The 20,437-nt window shown below is 39.0% G+C and overlaps 1 protein-coding gene across 8 annotated transcripts in view; it reads left to right on the top strand.

Moving 5' to 3' along the window:
• The window catches only part of sipa1l1 (signal-induced proliferation-associated 1 like 1), an 85,500-nt gene that overhangs the window by 24,349 nt on the left and 40,714 nt on the right, over positions 1 to 20,437 (top strand). For 5 of the 8 annotated variants that reach the window (XM_044169490.1, XM_044169486.1, XM_044169483.1 and 2 more), the window contains 2 exons: positions 5,045 to 5,113; positions 17,750 to 17,824. The gene's annotated coding sequence lies outside the window, so the exon portion shown is untranslated. The remainder of the gene's footprint in view (positions 1 to 5,044; positions 5,114 to 17,749; positions 17,825 to 20,437) is intronic. The other 3 variants (XM_044169489.1, XM_044169488.1, XM_044169487.1) reach the window with 1 other exon arrangement.

The following is a 20,437-nucleotide window of genomic DNA, read 5'->3' as shown; positions in this document are numbered from 1 at the left end:
AAAGCTGTTTTGGTGGTGTGGTTAAAAAAAAAGTTGTTCTGTGGCTTCCTGAGTTTGTCATCCCTCACGTTGCCTTGATCGGGTTCGATCAGTTGTCCTAAAAAGTGTTCTGTAACAGGGCTAAAGCAGGCTGCAGTAGCTCAAGTTAACATCTGCAGAACTGTCTAGCAAGGAAAAATGAAGAGTGTGAGATACAGTATGATAGGATGACAGACAAAGGTTTGGTGTAAAGTTGACTCGTGTTTGGGTTATGTTTGTCTGTTTATCAACTAAGCAACTGTGGATGTTGGTAGAAAGTGTGAGTGCGCACTGAGCAACTGTGAACATGTGTTTCAATTTGCATAGAGAGAAGGTTTTCCCACATTGACATGGGTGGACCATTAGCAAGCCTCATTAGGCTGAATGCCAGCATGCAGAAACAGACTACGGAGAGGTCCAAAGTGCAGTTCAGCAGCCTGTACTAATCAATGTTTCCATTATATACATTTTGCAGCGGCGGCCTGCCGCAAAATGCAGCTGCTTCAGAATTTTATGAAATGTCATGAAGTCGCAATTACATGACTCTGCTGAGCTGTGTGCTCCACTGAACTCAAACGGATGGTCGTCCACTCTCTTTCCATTTTGAGGAACAGTGACGGGACGTCAATCACTCGTGAAGTCATGACAGCCAAAGAAACTGCGCGAGTAGCTGCAGCATTTTCTCCTCAGGCAGACTGACAAACAGGGCAGAGGATAGGATTATGTTACCAGAGAACAAGAAAAAAGGTAGATTTAACTAGCCAACGTTAAGTTAGATATATTTTACAGTTTAAATAAACATTCGAAATGTATTCTCTATTAATGTTCATGGCCGCCTAGTTATTATTAATATTTATAATATATTGTATAATAATGTTCCAGCTAACGTTAACGTTATCGAACTCAGTGAATCACAATACTGGTAACATTACTTCAATAAACGTCTGTCAAATAATTGCCAATGATGTTTATATAAGCTATGTATTAAAATATCCCTGATTGCATTTTCAGATGCATTTGTTAAAATATTTCTCCAAGAAGAGAAACATACATGATGTCAGGAAGATGAGGAAGATAGTCAGGTAACATGGTGTAGTCCCTCATTCGTCCATCGAGAATGACTTCCGGATGGGAGCCGAAACGTCTTGATTCTGAAAACAGTGTCCAGATGACTACGACTGAAACCTTTTCTACGATAGTCAGGTAACGTTACTTCAGCTATGGAGGGGCTCAAGGTTCTTAGCTATGCCCCGAAGTTTTGAAGGGAAAGAAATGCCTTATAGTTCTAAAATAGGGGAGACTGGGGATGTTTGTAACACTTTTTGTCTCAGCACCTATTACTCGTGCCCTATAAGTACCCTTATTTGTCTACTACAAATAGCAATGTTTAATTCATTAATTGATGTCAAATAGGAGTTACATTGTTACATCCTGCCCCACAAGTTAAAACACAACCTGAGGTAAATTATAACTGTAAGACTGAAGAATTAAAAATTGAGACCACACCACAAAATATTAATCTGAAGAAATTGCTGTGTCAACACTTAAACATCTTCCTATGGTTCGCCAAGAACAAAAAGAGCTCACCACTGACTTTTAAATTACTTTAAAAATGACTGTAATCCACAATAATGAGCTGTTGCTGATACTTTGCTTCATTTGTGTTTGTTCTCTGAGGTTTTGTAATTTCTTGCAGTATCTGGTCAATGTCACATGTCAGATAGAGTATTCTTTGGCAACAGACCTTACTGTCTTCCCCTGCCTAACCTCATCATTACGGGGTTAGTTGTAAGAAAAAGGCATGCGCGCACCACGCCGGCAGCACGCGCGCACCACCCAGGTACAACAAAACCCTTTCCCACTGCTGAAATAAAACACTAGAAGAAACACTGCTAATAGCCTGACATATAGAGAGATGGCAATGTAGCGGGTTTGGAGATTAAATTCTGTTTTGAAGTTGAGGATTGGAATATAAAAATAAGTTTGTAGTTTATTACAAAAGCAATGCTGCTCGTTCATTGGATAAAAATGTATCCAAATTTTGTAGTGAGGGATGTGCTGCCTTGCCTGAAATAAAGACTTAAACCTAAACTTTTATAAAATATAACATACACCTTCAGGGAAAAAGGTCAGAGGCGCTAAATCACACAGTAAAGGCCATGCATTTAATGATTGAGAAAACTGTTATGCCATCCTGCAGTGACTGAATTGATTAGATGTGTCAGTGTTTGTGTGATTAAGCTTGATCTTGTGTTCTTGTGATCTTGATGTCTATGTTCATATCATTTACCACCTCTGCTAAACAATTTCTTGAATTGTTACCAGGTGTTAAATAAGACTGAAAATACATGTGGTAATGATTCTGGAGACGAGATATCTGACCCGTTTTTGTGGGATTAAAGTGTCCTTGTAACTAAATGTGAAACTCAAGTATGATCTAATCTCATTTATGAGACAATGAAGACAATATGCTGCATGGCATCTTGCATTGCAGATCTTCTTTCAGGTTGATCATACAAGAGACTTCAGTGCTTTGCTAACACCTTGCATGAAACAATTCCTTGCTGAGACCTTTTTATATTATACCAGTTTATGTTAATACAACTTAGCCGGGTCATTTTTCTATATATATGAAATTGTCTTTGGCAGAGCTGGTTCAATTAAGCTCTCAGTCACATCAAGTCAAGGTCATACATATTGCGTTTGTCAGATCTGTCAAACCATGTTGCCATGGCCTAACACGATAATCAATGGGTTGGTGATATCTGATATCACAGTTCAGAATTTGCATTATCAAAAGAAAAGCCAAGGCTCTTGTTGTTGTCTCTGTCTTCATTCTTTTTTTTTTTTTATCAGGACTCTGTTAAAGTTGCTAGTGAAGAGTACACATGACAAATCGAGTCGAGTCAAGTCAAATGAATTCACAGGGCCACACAGATGGAATTTATAACAAGTGTCTCTGCAGTCTGCAGAGTTGGCGGCTGCTGGCTCAGTTCTCCAGAACATCCAGCCAAACTCCACAGAGAGGAAATTAAATATGTGTGTGTGTGTGTGTGTGTGTGTGTGTGTGTGTGTGTGTGTGTGTGTGTGTGTGTTTAAAAACAACTGCCAGATGACTTGTTTGAGCTGTGATTACAGTGGACAGTGCACTGTTGTTAACCTTTGTCACATTTTTGTTGGAGCATGTTTTGGGATTGTTACATTGCACTCTTTTCTTTGGTGCCCATCCACACAAGCTGGCTATAAGCATTATACATGTGTATCACTTCTGTAACTACTCTAATGGATGGTGTTCATTAGACTGTGGCAATTAAGGCTTGTGCTTCATTACAGTCATGATTATCTTTAGAGTCTTGTTAGTGTGTCTGATGGTCCTTGAACTTGGAATACCACTACCATTTTGAGATACTCAAAATGGCACTAATATTTTCCCCAGAGGCTTTTGATAACTGAAACATGTCATGTCACCCCTCAAAAAATATGCAGTGTAGCTTTCTATTTGATATTGCTTTATTAATTAATATTAGTAAAAGGATCTGTAGTTGATTGGATCTAAGTCTGTTTATTTGTCAAAGTGCAGGATCACTCAGCTATTATCTGAAGTGGAATAACATGCAGGCAATCATTATGTTATGCACACACTCTCCTGGGTCACAGTTCAGAATTTGCATTATCAAAAGAAAAGCCAAGGCTCTTGTTGTTTCTGTCTTCATACTTTTTTTTTAATCAGGACTCTGTTGTAAAACAGTTCATTGTTTTCAGTGGGATTTTTTCTTTTTAGATAAGGGTATCAAAGAAAACTAGTCCCTAAAGGAGGAGGTATCACTGAAACCAAAACCAAATTCTGACTTGCCAGTGCTTTTCGACAGGTTCAGTCTTGAGAAATATGAACATGTTCTGGCATTATAATGAAAAATCTAATCTGGATGTTATAGTTGAGGCCACACTGTTAGTCCAGAGAACCAGTTTCTTATCATCTTTCTGTTTGTTTTAGAGCCGAAATTATTATTTATCATTAATTGATTAGTCAGTTGCTAGAAAATTTATTGAAAACAATTTTGATAATTGAATAAATGTTTGAGCCACTTTTCAAGTTTAACTCTGACTTGGTTAATCAAGAAAATATTCGGCAGATTAATAATGAAGATAATCATTACTTGCAGCCCTAATTTCTTGTTTTGGGTAAGTTATTTTGTCAATACTGACTTTGAACCTTTTAAGATCTTGAACAGCACTTGAATCATTTTAACTGTATAATTTTTATTGTAACAGGACTCTCATTATACCTTTTTGTAGAACAAGTGTATTTTAATTAATGCTGATGTTTTTCTGTTTCTCATTTAGCATTTGCTGCACATTTCAGTAAAACCCTCCAATCCTTAGTACATTTCATCAGGCTGGAGGTGTCACAGTAACTGGTTACCATTTATTTATGTATTATTAAAGTTTCCTATACAGTTACTGCATTAGTTTATTCCCAAATCACTGGGGTTAACTCACCGTTGAGGTGAAGACCTTATTCTAACTTGGCCAGCTGCACTATGTACTAGGGATGTCCTGATCAAGTAAGTATCGGATTGGATCCGATATTTATATTTACCTAAATGATGATTAAATATGTATCCCATTGAAATAACAGCTGTAACCTGCTAAATTTGGCACAGCTTATTTTTCATGAACTACTTGATTCTTGAATCAAAAGGTCCTGGTTCAAAACTATTAAGTTTATAAGCTTAAGTTCTTGATATGATATGAATGAAAGATGAACTATGAGAATGTGACTCCTGAACTTGACGTGACTTCATCAGCTTGAGAGAAGATGTATCACTCTGTAGAGCCTGGCTGTCATTAAGGAGAGCAGCGCTGCAACACTAGCAGGCTGAGGTGGACAAAACACAGTAAAGAAAGGATCAGAATTTGATCGGCTTTATTTTAGCCGTTACCGATTATTTAAAATATACCCGGATCGACATCTCTACTATGTACATAATTCTTTATTTAAAAAAAGTAACTGTCTCTCTTTCAGGGTCACCTGAGAGCTTTCAGGCCGTGTCATCTGCAGTTCACCGGCCTTGGCAAGATACTGGGATCATTAGTGAGTATCTAACTTTCTCAGTTGGGTTTGAGGGTCTGCTGTCTCCTGCTGTTCTCTTCAGTTTGGGTTAAATTCATCAGGCAGCACATGTACAGATGTTGTCAAGGTAACTGTTGTTCTCTTGCACTACTGGACTTCTTGAAGTGAATGACCCTGTATTACCGACCTGTCACATTAGAAAGAACAGTAATTTTAGTCCGTCATTGTTGCCACCATTGGTGAAAATTTGCTCATGATAGATATTTGGCTACCATCAAGTTTTTAGCACCAAGCTTCCCTGTTTACATCCTTTCTTGAAAAAAATGACCCACCTTTTTTTTTTCTATTTCCATGCCATTTTTTTCTCTAAACATTTCATTCTTGGCTATTATTCATTTTACATTATTTCATCAAGCCATCTCTGGTTATGCATGTGTATGTGTGTCCAGTGCTGTAATAATAGAATTAAAAAGTGACCTCCACAAGATAATCAAAACTCCATTATTTTATCCGTTAAGGATTCAATTCTGCTGCATTCCCCCACTTTATGGAGAATTTGCTGAAAGGCAAAACACCTTAATTTAATGTAAATGTGTTATTCCTATTGACCTCAGTCAAGTTAATAGGTCTTTTCTAGCACTACAAATTTAAGGCCACCTACTTGAGATATGGAGCTACACTATATACTGGACAGATGGTGGGTCTAACAACTCTAATGTCATTCAGTTGGGTGGCAAAAATGCCAACTGTTCTGGTTGTCCTAGACTATAAATAAATGTAGAATAAACTTAGGAATTATACGTAATATAATATATAAAATTTAGGAAAAAATATAGATTGTAAAAATGAGGAGTAATCTGCTTCGAGATAAAAAGTGGTGAGTAGGCGGCCCTTATCTATGAGATTGAAACAGCATGTTTTGTTCCAGTAAATGCTTTGCTTGTCTGTTTTTTTCCCTCTCTCGCTTCTTTTTCTTTCTCTCTCACCTCCTCCTCCAGCCAGCAATGCTGCTCTCCTCCCCTCCCACACACTTACATAGACACACATACAGACACTACTATATTCACACAAGTATGAAGGAGCGAGGGGGAGAAAGACTAGGATTGAGAGATAGTGTGGCGAGTGAAAGAAAAACACACCAGGGAAGAGAGACAGATAACAGAACATGGAAGAAAGGAATATAATGAGAGAGATCAAACAAAGAGAGAGACTTTTTTATTAAAAGCTACGAGGGTCCAAAAGTAGCTGATGTCTGATAATTTAGCACTCTGGAAGTCACTTAAAAAGTCAGTTCAAAAATGAAGATACAATCCAAATTTACAATAAAAGTTTTATTGTCCCATTTAAAGCCTTCCAAAACATACTGCCGCAATCCGCTTCAAGCTCATTAAAGGTTTTTTTTTGTCTCGATGTCTTCAAGCTACAAAGAGACAAAATATTTCGCCCTGTATTTTCAGGCAAAGACGTAACCACTAAGACTGTCTATCTAAATATTTTTGTAGTATTTTATGTACTTTTAAAGCAGTTTTATATGTGGGGTTGTGGGGGTTGCACATTTAAAGAGCACTACAGTATACAATCTTTCAATCAATCTCGGTTAGGAAGAAACCAGCACAAGGCAGTGAGTGTCGGTTCAGATGGCATTGAGTCACAGTAACTGAGGTGAAGTACCACTAATAGTCATATTCCTCACAGGAGGGAAAAGGGTTGAATTTTACTTACATGTTCAAGAAAAACATAATTTTTTTTGCATACAGTGGTATCCTTTGCATCGATTGTGCATTGGTTCTCTGGGATTCTCAGAACATCTCTTTCACCAATGTGCAACGCTGATTACATAAGGATGTATGACTATATGTGGATGTAAAGGATGTACAATAGCTACATCTGTATTCAGTCTGGTACAATGGACTGCAGGCCCATTAAATGTTGTCTGAATGGAAATGCACTCTCACTGAACAGAGCACTCCCTTCCTGTTGTATGTTTGCCTTGGTTTTTCAGGTTTTGTTCTGCTCCTAGTAAATGCTCTATTACAGGCTTACGCCAGGGCTCCATACTGCGACCCTTTAGTCACGTTTTGCGACCATTTTTGGAGACAGTGCTACTAAATTTTATAACTAGGAGCACCAATGTGACTTGCAAATATTCCCCCCATTTTTGTTTTGTTTTTTAAAATCATCATCGTATATCATATGAAACACTGGAAGGGAGCGAGAATTGATGAGTATTTGTGTGAGCGTGTATTACTCATGTTGTGGGGACATAAACCTGTTTACACAGTCACATTGTGGGGACTCGCCTTCCTTATGTGTGTGTATACCTGTGTCCGGTCCGTAAGTGCTCTTGCTTGGCCCTTTGGTGACAATGAAACAAACTATCGATTCATTTTTCAAAATAAAAGATCATTCAGACCCTCCCATAGTCGGACTGGCCATTGGGAGCACCGCGAGAAATCCTGGTGTGCCGCTAGCTCTGTGGGCCGCTTGAGCAGCCCATTACATAAAAACAAGAGCGAGAGAGACGCGTTGTCTGCCAACTTTGATTATATACCAGCCCACATCCTCCTCCAATACCAGTTCAACTGTTAGTCAAAGTTTTGCAGCTGAAGCCGTAAGACAGGGATAAGATAAGCAAGGTTCGGGTTTGGCTAGCTGGCTATTTAGCTATAGCGGGTGCCTTTTGTTGAAACATGTTCAACTTTTCATATAGTCAAAGCGTTCGTCAATGTCACTTTTCGTGAACCGACCAATCACAGCCTAGATGGGTCGAGGTTGATCTGCTACAGTAAACTTTCGAAATGTTGAACTCATTGTTATGCATGAATGGTTATGGTTATTTACAAGTTAGTACTTAGCATTAACAAATTAGATACTAACCAGTGATGTAGACCATTTTTCTTGCACAAGGATTTAATGAAGGAACAAAACCTACAACAATTATAAATGTTGGTTGTGTGTTTCTTAAACTGCTATATTGTCCAACTCGAATTAATACTAGTGGGTAGGCTACATAGTATACTATTATGAAATTATAATGAATATACTAACGTTATATAATTAATATAATACTGACATTATACTATTTTATTAACATTATACTATTTATTTTATGTTATAATATTATACTAATACAGTAATTTATACTAGTTACTTGTCCAGGATGTGGATAGTGCAAATTTTGTGCTGGTGCTCCTATAATTTTCAGTAGGGAGCACTAGTGCTACTAGTGGAAAAAGTTAATCTGGAGCTCTGTTACATGTGTTAGCATGCAGCGAGACTGTACTTCAAGGACTTGTATCATGTATCATTATGGATGGTTCCCCAAGCGCTGCCTCTGCCCGCTGTGTTTTAATGAGTGAGATCGAAGGATGGATGAAAAGAAAAAAGAGTGAGGGGATAGACTGAGATGGACTGACTACTCACTTACTTTCTGTATCCATCTCTCTCTTTCCCACTTTCAGTCTCAGCATCTCATCTCCTTCCACATACTCTCACGTTGAATGAGGAATCAATCCTTCTCACTTCCATTATCTGTAACTATTTATCTCTCCCTATCTATCTCTATCACTGTCTCTGCCACTTCATTCTGGCCATTGTCTACCAATCGAATACGCTTTCTGTGGGCACAAATGAGCGTGTGTCTCTCCAGTCCCGCAGCAATCATACCACGTCCTCATTAGGTCTGTTCTAGTGGCCCACCTTATCCTGCTTCATTCCTTTCCCCCTATAATTGGGCAAAAACCTCTTCTTACCTGTCAGCGGGAGCCCCAAAACAAATGCTGCAATTTATTCCTTACTGCCAAACGGTCTATTAGCAGTGTGTAGGCTTTGACAATGGCCTCAGAATAACCATGGATCATTGCTGTCTAGTGTCAATTTCAGTAACATTTGTCATTTATTTTGAAAAATGTAAACATTCAACAGTGACTCACTGGCCATAATTCTTACTGTAACAGTCAAGGCATTCAAATACTGGCATATTGTCAATAAGAACAAACAAATAGAAATAATTAACACAAATGTCAGTAATGCTCCATCGTAAGACTCTGACCTGTTGATAATTCCTGAACAACTGCAGCTTGTGCTGACTAAAGTGCACACGTGAAGACACATTATAGCGGGGCTCAAGCACGTTGACCATATGTTTAAATCCTGTATTCTCTATGACCGAGTATGGTCGCATACCTGCAGCGATAAACACTCCTATAGCATTAGTTATTACTTTGGCACGGTCTGAATCTGCAGTGAGAGGCTGCCTGAAAGCTGTGGGGAGAAACTCGCCTTTCAGTTTTTGTCTCGTTCTGCTAATCGATACATTCTGGTGATGCTGTCATAAATGTCATGTTTTAAGCGTTTCCACAGTCAGACCCGACTTCAGTTGAACAATGTCGGCATACAGTTTGACACTAATTGTTGCCCAATTTTGCTGTAAAGAACCAGGAAACAGACACTACAAGCTTGACTACATGCTGCCTGCTACAGCTGATAGACAGCAACTGGTGCACCACCAAAACTTTCCGGGTAAAACTTGCACTCCAGAATTTCTGTTCCGTGCGTGTGAGTAGAAGACATAAATACTACAGGTGAGGGGGACCGCGACAAGTGGTGTGTGACCTCTAAGACTAAATTAAGTCTGGGGAAATTATATTAAATAAATATTAAATATTTAGAAACCTGTTTTAAATCTTAAGACTTAACAGACAAAAGTGAAGTCTGACCACAAACCTTCTGAAAGCACTCTTATAAAATGTTTTTAAGAGGGATTTAAAAGAGGATACAGAGCTTGCGAGTCTGATCTCCTCAGGGAGGTTGTTCCAGAGAGTGGGGGCCCTAACAGAAAAGGCCCGGTCATCCTTCAGAGCCTTGGTTGAGGACCTCAGGTTGCGACCAGACATGCGTGGTGTCAGAAGATCTGAGATGTACTTGGGTGCGAGTCCAGAGCGGACCTTAAAAGTTATCAATAATATCTTTATAAATTCTTTATAAAAATAAATTCTAAAATTTACCGGGAGCCAGTGAATAGTTAAAATAGGACTAATGTGCCCCCTTTTTTGGTTTTGGTGAGGAGTTTGGCTGCTGCATTTTGGACAAACTGTAATTTATGAAAACTCTTTTGACTCAGACGTGTAGAGAGAGTTACAGTAGTCCAAACGAGAGTTAATAAAAGCATGTATGACGGTCTCTCAGAAATGAAGTGATCTTGGAGAATCTCCTGAGCTGCAGAAAACAAGACTGGACAACTGTATTGACATGCTTGTTCAAGCTGCCATTGTTGTCAAAGATGACACCAATATTTTTGCAGTTTTGGGCTATATTTTGGAACAGAGAGCCCAGATGTTTTGAAGCATGAGTGTTAGCTCTGCCAGGGCCAATAATAATTACCTCAGTCTTATTAATATTTAGCTGCAGGAAGTTCTGGGCCATTTAGCATTAAAAACAGCAGAGTAATGTTAACACACTGTAACACTTAATCAGATAATCTGCTGTTTATTGAGCTATTATAGAACCAGTTTGTAAGTAGTTTTCTTTTTTCTTGACGATCACTCTCACCCAGACTTCAGTCTTGAGTGTGACTGGCTCACCCATTCCCAAGTCACTTCCTCAGGGGAAGCAGGAAGTGGCTGAGATGTGTTTCCTGTTGGAATGTGAGACAGCTTCCTTGACTAAAGAAAAGGCTGGCACAGCCCTGTGTTGGAAAGCCACAGGAAGGAACAGGGTTTCCTTACTATATATTCACTGCACATTACAGCCACCTGTATTTAACTGTGTCCACACCTTATTGCAAGGTATAAACAGCCATTTTATTTTTAGTTTTTTCTTTTTCCTCCCCTTCTTGATTAAAAAAATGCATCAATTTGCTGTCATATCTTGTAACAATTTTTGGTCAAAAGGTGTTTTTTTTTTTGTTGAACTCTCACAGTGATCATTATCTTGCTAACTCGAGAAAGGGCTTGACCTGCTCCTTTTCACAAGTAGGGTTATAGTAGGGGTGCTGCTATTATGCAGCACAGGACTGATCATGATCCACTCATCCAAAAGCCATATAGTTTCCATTAGAGCCCTTGTGGCTAGGCAAAATTAGCTTAACACATATATAACTTTTTGGTGTATATGTCGACCAGTAAGTAACAAGAAATTGCAGTACGGAAATGCCAAAGATAAGTTTGTGGTAATTTAGAAATGGTGTTACCATTGCATAGTTCTATCAGCTGGCATTTTATCAAATCTTTTTTAAATCTCAAATATTAATGTTGGTATCGGCCTCAAACATCCAGTATCTCATAAACATTTTTTCAAATATCTTCTCCGTAAGAGACCATCTAAAAGCCGCCCACATATTCACGAACCAAATACACGACATAGTTGTTCTCATTTACATTATTTTATATTTCTGTTGTCAGACAAGGGAACAGGTATGAAATAGGGATTTACTAGTGGCTAACCAGCAGATAGTAAGCTACGGTGCTAATAAAATCATTATTTTATGATTCCAATGTAGTCTGACAAAATCAACATAAATAGAGGTCACACCTGTGCTGTGTGATCAGCTATTTTGACTTTTAAAATGAGAGATCACAGAGAAGGTTAGATGTGAGAGAAAGTTCCTCTTAACTTGTGTCATTGTTTTGCAAAAGCTCTGTCTTTCCCTGTACACACCAAGCTGGCATTTATGAGATTGATCAACTTTGGAGACTGTTTAGGAAAAGCTCAGCCTTTGGGTGAGAAATGCTTTTTAGCATGGACAGAGGGCTGAAATGGAGAGAAAAAGAGGCACGTCTAAATTTAACCGGCTTAATGTGGATGTACTCTTAGATTGAGTGCTCAGGTGGGAATCTGTAGAATTCCTCTGTGCCTTCATTCATATTTCCCTTGCTTATTTTTCATTTTTCATTTCTCCTCTGCTGTCCATGTATCTGTCTGACTGTCTATCCTCCTCTGTCTTCTTGCATAAAAAACCGCACATACACAAATATTGAGTGAGCTGCTTTCGGTTCTCAGTCCTACTCACTCCTCTCTTTACTGCAGTGCTGTTCTAGCTCACTGTTGCCCACGCAGAGCAGCGCCATTTTGGAAATCTGCAGCTCTTTTCTGATGGCTGTAATCCATGGCTTTCTCTCTGTGGCTAAATAAGTCACCTGTGCACCTCTGGCAATGGATAACAAGACATCGTCATTTACTCTGTGGACTTGTTTCATATAAATGAAAATGTACCCTGTGTTACCAGTTAAAAGTGAACTTTGTATTACAGAATTGAAACAGAGCTAGTGACACCATGTTGCGATGTACTTGCTGCTGGGAAACATGTAATTATCTTCTACATTTCTATTCTGTCCCTGCCTTTCTCCCTCCATCTCTGAACTTTCATGTACCAGTATTTTGTGATGCATTAAATGGGTTTTCTACTCTATTCCTCTCACTTGTGTTTGCTTCTCTGTTTTCCTTTTTTTCCAAAATGTTCCTTTCTTAAACTCCCCACTCTTTAATTTAATTTCTCATCTTACCCTGCATATCTCTTTTCCAACCTCTTTCTCAACGCCCTCTCTTCACTCCCTTTCTTTATCTATCTACAGTACATCAGCCCCCAGCCACCATGTTAATTACACCACAGTTCGTTTTCTATATTATTCACCACTCTGCTAGTTCTGTCACCCTCACTGCTGTGCTTGCTTTTCCTATGTTGCCAGCATTTTTCTAGGGTCTGCAGTGGCTGTTGAAATGAGGAAGGGGCGTGTACTGGTCCTCAATTCAACAACAAATGGCTGTTTAGCATCATCTGATTGGCACAGATTAGAGGGCTCTTCGTGGTGGTGGTGCGGAGGTGGCTCTTGGAGAGGACCAGGTGGCTTCATTGCTGCTGTCTGAGCACAGCTGACTGGGCCATTTGCCTAGAATGTGTTCTACTATTTTAATGACATTTTGCTCTATTAAATATAATTTAATGGATGAAAACAGAAAAATAGGCTAGAGTGCTCATATGAAGCCAAATTTCACCTGATTCATGGTTTTATTTTTAACAATGCCACCTCACTGCTGAGGTCAGACCACACTACAAACAGATACAACTGCCCTGAAAAGCAGGGGTGGCAAAAATAATCACTTCTTAAATGCACTGCAATTTTTCTGCTAAAGAGTTTAGCATTGATGCACAAAACGTCTTAATCATAATTCAGATAATTCCCCAAGGCTATTTGTATGTCAGCTGCCATCTTAATAGCCACTTGCCTCTGTCTGGCTTACTGAGTGAACGTGATGAACATGATGTTTATCAGAGCTAGCAATTCTACTCCATGATCTTCTTTAGTTTAACAAAGTTTAAGTGACTAGTCTTGACAAGTACACTGTATACGCTGCTGAAAAGACACATCTATATTAAATTTATATATATAAATATTTTTTTCAATATCTTCTACCTTTTGCTACTGCAGTGATACCAATACTGACTAACAATTAGTGTATCACTAACACACACACACATATACACACACACAAACCATGCAGCTACTGCCAAATCCCTCTGAGTCTGAGGAGCCTGAACAGTATCCTTCAAACATGATGCCTGCAGCTTGGTTATTGCATTTGCTTATTTTTAGGCATGGAAGGGCTATCATAAATGGATTGTAACCTCTCAGATAGGACCCTTGTTCAGTCTGTGTGCCTGAGTGCATGTGTGTGTTCTCCCCTGTTTACTTATTTATTGTCTTATGGAGATATCCAAGAGTGAACAAGGTGTGACAGCATGCATTTTGCAGTAAATGTCAGCAAGTGCCAAGATATTTCAGAGAAAGAAACACATGCTTGTCAGGCTTGCAATTCAGAGATTCAAATGACTTTTTCTCAGATTAGCCCATAGGTCTTTTGCTACAAATTTTGTGTCCCATTAGGGTTAGGTATTGCTGATTAAGTTACTGTAACAATCAGTGATATATATTTATTTATTTAAAAAAAAAAATCCATTACACTTAATCATTGATTGTTAACAGTAGTGATCTGTATTGTAGCCAATTCATGAAAAGAGTGAGATTAAAGACAGGACGTGTGGGGCGCCCCTGGTAACTCACCTGGTAGAGCGCGCTCCCAGTGTATCAAGGCAGAGTCCTTACCGCAGCGGCTGGGTTCGATTCCGGCCCGCAGCCCTTTGCTGCATGTCATCCCCTCTCTCTCCCTTGCCTTTCCTGTCTCTCTCCAGCGATCACTATCACATAATAAAGCAGAAATACCTTTTTATTAAACAGACAATACAAGCAAACAGCTGTTTGCACTTCCCTGAATGACTTGTCAAAGTCAAAACAACACAGCAACCTCCTTTTAGCGCCACAGTTTTTTCTAAAATCAAAACAAATAAAACGTCCTCAGAAAATTAAGCAGCAGGCATCAAGAAGCATGTACCCCTTGGGCCTGTTAGTAATGAGATGTGTCATACCTGCAGTTTCATTAAAATTAAACAAGAGGCTTTTTGATATTTGTAAACTTGACCTTAACACCACTGCAGTCAGGCCAATTATAGTATTGCTTAGGCCGGAAAATTGTATAAAATGTGGCAAAATCGGACCATGGCCAGTTGGTATGGACGTTTTATGCCCATTGGATTTGTGGTACAGGAATTGTTTGTACTTATGTTGTGTCTCATCAGTCCATTTAGCAGCCACCTGTCTCTCATGGAGGGGGGACAGCCTGAACTAAATGTGCTTGATATTTAATGGGGTTTCCTCAGCAGAATGACCATGGAACAAAAAAATGTGCATGGCACAATATTCCACCATCTTAACAGTACAAGCTGAACCTGCACCTTGTGCATAATCCATAAAATCAGGGTTGCAGAGACCAAAACAATTTAATGTCAGCTAGATTAAACAGAACCTTACATTCACCAGTGGAACATGTTTGTTCTACATCTGACCAGTAAAATACTTTATGCTCAAATTAACCAGTGCAATCAACACAAATGTGGAGGTCTGTGTTGGCTTTCCACAATGTTACTGGGAAGAGCAATGTAGGCAACCTGAGGATATGCTCTCATGTGAATATGTTTTTGGCCAAATATGAAAAGCTACATCTCAAACACACATAACTCAAAGATTTTGGAATGAGCACGGTAGTCATAGTTTGAATTGTGAGATAACGTGGTTACATCACTATTATCACTCTATAGATAACAGATCAGCCTGCAGGGAAAATCACTCTACCTATCTACTGACCAACCAACCAATCAACCAGCACCCTCCAAAAATCCTCTCTGCTTGCCATAAATAATAAATCAGCCCATCACAAGAGCAATTGGCTGTATGGACTTGATTCATCAGAGCTCACTCGACCCAGATAGCACTGTCCTGTGTGAATAGTTTAAAGCCAATGTGATGGTGAAGAGCACAGTAGTTCAGTATGGATATGGATCAACAGTACTTGTACAGTAAGTTTTGTTCAATAGTGATTGAACTGGAATTGCCAAAATAACAGGAACACCTGTCAGTATTATACAAACCAGTACAACAACAAAACTCACTGTAAGCTCCACAAAGGTAGTATGTAATGCATCGTTATTGTATTGATTGTTGGACAGGTATCCCTGTTATTGTGTCAAATTGCTGTATACATTACTTGTGAATTAATACTGTATTTGAAATAAAATTCACATGTATATCACATGTGTACATTATCTACACTTTATGAATGCATTTGTTTTCACTTGATAAAGGAATGTAGATGTATAGTACAATAACTAGAAAAACATCTCATTGCACCGTGGAGGTACAAAGGAGGGGAAATTAAGTGTGGACACCTGAAATGCAGTAGGAGGAAGGCAAGGAAGTGTGTGTTATGTGTGTGAGGGTGAAACTGGTATTGTTGTCTGTGGAAATGGTTTGTGGCTTTGATTAAAATGCATTGGTGAGCAGAAGCAGCAGTCATACATGTGATGTTGAGGTAAACTCCCTCTTCTTGTATATATTCTCACTGTACTGGTATGTTAAACCGTCTTTTGAGCTGCTGCGGGAACAGTACAAACAAACACACACACTCACTTGCATGCAGGGGATGTAGGAAGGCCATAGCTATTTGTGTCATTTTTGCACACTGTGGACCTGAAATACTAAGTGGCACTTATCCTTAGTCCCCCTCTCCTCTAAATCCCTGTCCTGTTTTCCCCCCTCCATTTCCATCACTCCTATCTCTACTTTTCCCCATAGAAAGAGGCATCATCATAGCTTTTAATCCAGAGGGATGGAGTAAGGGTGTTTGGACAGTGTGTTAACATGTTCGCTGACATGTGACATTTAAAAGCATTGAAAACTGTGCACTCTCAAGCTAACAAGATGGAAAGAAAAAATGTCAAATTCCAAAGACTTGTGAAGTTAGGGCAAATATATTTAACAAAAAAAAAATTCTATACATGGGAGACACTGAATGTTTTTGCCTTTTGATATTTTAAACACCCATTGGGATCTGTTTTTCCAGGAATTTAGTCAGCCCTCATTGATATAATAATAATGATGATGATAATAAAATTTAGTTTATAGAGCCCTTATCAAAACGAAGTACAAAGTGCTTCATAGAGAGAGAATTAAAATACCACAGTAAATGATGAAATACATAAAAACCAACAAAATAAACAGACAGCTCAGATAAGATCAGGAGGCTTTCCGATAAAAATGCGTCTTGAGAAGAGACTTAAAAGAAGACACTGACTCAGACAGCCTAATTTCTTTGGGCAAGTTGTTCCAAAGCCTTGGGGCCCTGATGGCAAAAGCTCCGTCCCCCTTTGTTTTCATCGTGGACTCAGGAAGAGACATAAGACCCCTGCCTGAAGATCTCAAACTACGTAAAGGTTCATAAGGGATTAAAAGGTCTAAAATATAATCTGGAGCAAGGCCAAGAAGAGCCTTAAAAGTAATCAATAAGATCTTAAAATCAATCCTAAAACAAACAGGGAGCTAATGTAGAGAGGCTTAAACAGGTGTGCTGTGATCGTACCTCTTGGTTCTGGTTAACAGCCTAGCAGCTGAGTTCTGTACAGTCTCCGGTCATTTCAGAGATTTTTGATTAAGACAATATAGGAGGTGGACAAAATATTAAAAACACTTTTCAGTATAAAGCAATAAATTTAAACAGCACCACAAACTACAGCCTCCAAAAACAACCATGACATTGAATCAACACCTCTCTTAAACCATTTCAACAAAAACGTATTATAACCTGCATGAAGATAGAATTTAGTGCTGCATGAGTTCTAACTATGTGTACCCAATAAAATGGCAACCGAGTGTAATGTGCAGCAAAAAGGTTTCCCTGGAAAGTAATACCTTTTTGTGTTTATGGACACCACATAAAGAATTTTAATGTGACTGGACATGCAACATAGAAGAACAATATAATGCAAAGGAAATGTAAGAAGCTACCATCTCGACTATATCGTTAAAGGATATGTTGTTTGCAGTTACTTCACCACACACATAGTTTAGTTTATATTGTGTATATAGCCAATCGAGTGCAAATCTGGTCCTTCACTCACCTGAGGTAGATTATCAGGTCATCAGTTGATAGATATTGCTGCATCTTCACATCACTTATATATTCTGAATCTAATAAACTTTATTTAGCCAAGATGATGCCATTTGAGGTTGATCTTTACAACCTTCCACTTTTTTCTTATTTGTCTTTCAGGTGCTTTGTGTGTTCAAGAGATCCAGACACCCACAGTCAAAGGAGAGCCATACCCTTTTCCCCCCCCAAGGCCAGGTAAGAATATTTTACATTTTTATAAAGCATGTGCATATGCCAGCTTTGGTGAAATGCAAGAAAGAACATCTCATTAAATCACAAGTCACAATGACATTAATACAAGTGTCAGTGGAGTCATGAAGAAATGAGTCACAAATGTGGAAATGACATGTTCCATAGTTGTGACTCAGTGCTTCAAAAACATCTGTTTAACATCTGTAATGATACCGTTGAGAACTGCAGCTAAAATGGAGATACAAAACAGACACATTTGGGATACCCCGGTAGCTCACCTGGTAAGTGTGTACCATTTAAGGCTGAGTTCTTTCCGCAGCGGCCTGAGTTCGATTCCAACCCCTTTGCTGCATGTTATCCCCTTTCTCTCTCCCGCCTGTCCTGTCTTTATCTGCAGCGGTCACTATCCAAATAAAGGAAAAAATAATCTTAAAAAAAGAGAAAGTACACATTTATGACTTTACAATTAAGACTATACCCTTGACTGCAGCTCTGTGCAACTCAATTGTGTGTAGAGCAGACTGTGCCCCTGGCCATTACTAGCTATTTGAAATGTTGATTTATGACAACAATCATTCTTTAAAGTCACTGTTCAGTATTAAGGGACATTTTTGAAGTCTTTACGGTGATATTTTGTTATGAAACTGTAAAGATTTTCACATTTATTCAAAAGCAAAACCTTTTAGCTACCTAGAACCATAGCAAAATTCATATATTCCAATATTAAGTGACAGGCACTTACTCTAACTATTGTGACACACACACACACACTCATCACTCGGTCAAATCTCTGCTCTTCTCCTCCCACTGCCTCCATTGCTATTCTGTGATAGCTGGGGATAGGGGAGTGTGTGCCGTAAAACGCCTTCGCAATTTCACACTTGAGAGAAAAAGACAACACCGACAGACTTCAGAGCACCCAAAAAGCCCCTTTTACATTTCATTGAGCCAGAGAGGAGACCCCACCCCACTGCTGAGCTCTGCAGAGCAGCAAAGCACGTTTATCTTTCCACACAATTACAATTTCACTTTGAAAGGCTCTGAGCTGAAACTCTAACACATTGGACTGCCTGCTGCCCGGCTTTCAAAGAGAATAATGTTTGATTTATTTATTTTTTCTCCTTATCTTCCCTCTGTGTCTTGGCCCGCCATGTTGTCATCTACAACCAGACAAGCTGAGATGAAAAGCTATTTGGCTTTCAAATGGCTGTGTAGCATTTAAGAACACTAGGCCACTACTGGTACATTTTGACACACGAGAGGTTTGAAATACCTGCATTTCGTTTAAAATATTTGTTGTGGGGACAGAGCTCGTTGGTGCAGAGCAGTCAGTGCTGATGTATTTGTGAATTGCAATTCCCAGAGCACATTTGAAACTATCATTACTACTTTGAAACTTTCTGCATATAGTTTATATTCAATGAAGTTTGAATATGACTGAAGAGTTGCTTTCCCATCTACACTGACACAAAGTTTAAACTAACTGAAAACTGAGACACTAGTGCCGCTGCCACTGAGCCTGGGAACGATAACTTGGGTGAGAAAAAATAATGTGATGCAACATTCCTCATCATCTGGGTCCTTTGTTTGTGTGTATTTGAGTGTGCACACTGAATGCCTGAGTCATAATCTGGATCTTTTCCATGTTTTTTTGGTCCTAAGGCTCTTTGTGTTACCTGCAGTGGCTTTACAAAAACTTGTAAACAAATGCATGTTCACACACACACATCGATATTTTGCCTTAACGGTCACACCTATGCCCAGCAGCATCTTGGCAGCAGGTGTTTGGGAGGACATGCTGTCAAAGTTTGAGTCAGTGTCTCTTTCTGTTTGTTTGTAATTGCCATTTCCCCACCTACGGCTTCTATTGCACAACCAGCAATCCAAGAAGAGGGATCTCTTTTTGAATTTTCTCCGTTCTTCCTTCCATTGTTTTCTTTATGTCCAAAGGCTTTTGGTTCCTTCTGTTTGTCTCCTTAGAGAGCCTTGGCTGAGTCTGAAACAGTTTCTGTTGTGGGCTTGAGACATTGAGACATTGTATGTGTTGTCAGGATTTACAAAAAACATGACGTGACTTGACTTGACTCACCAGTCGGTGTGGTAATGATGTCTGTCTGGGCAAACAGGTGTATAATTGTCAAAGATTTGGCAACATAAAAAACAGCACAATTGACACTAGCTTATAGATTGTTTACTTTCTTCCTTTGTTTCTTTAAATTTTGGTGTTTTCTTTAGTCCCCTTCCTCCATTCTTCTGTCATTGAATAACTCTGTGATTGCAAGGTGGTGATCTTCACTAAACACAGGCCTGGGAAAAATTATCCATTTTCTTCAACTATAATACAGGCTGATTAATGAATGCCGAACACTAATTCACTCTGCAATTCTCTAAAAAAATTAACTGGTTCCAGTTGACAGTATTTCTGAGAATGAAGAGAAGAAATGGATGATATAGGGTTTCAGTCTTGTCACCTGAGCTACACACACATGCACACTCAGAACCCTCTGCTCAACTTTTCGTGCCCTCTCTTTTCAAGAGTCTTTCTATGACTGTGTCTCCTGTCATTGTTCAGCCCTAGCCTCTCTCAGCCAGTTAGTTACAGAGCTTGTCTGCTGT

Source organism: Siniperca chuatsi, linkage group LG16, assembly GCF_020085105.1.
Source record: "Siniperca chuatsi isolate FFG_IHB_CAS linkage group LG16, ASM2008510v1, whole genome shotgun sequence".
Classification (NCBI taxonomy): domain Eukaryota; kingdom Metazoa; phylum Chordata; class Actinopteri; order Centrarchiformes; family Sinipercidae; genus Siniperca; species Siniperca chuatsi.
Note: the sequence above shows the minus strand (reverse complement) of the source record. Positions and strands in the feature narration are given on the sequence as shown.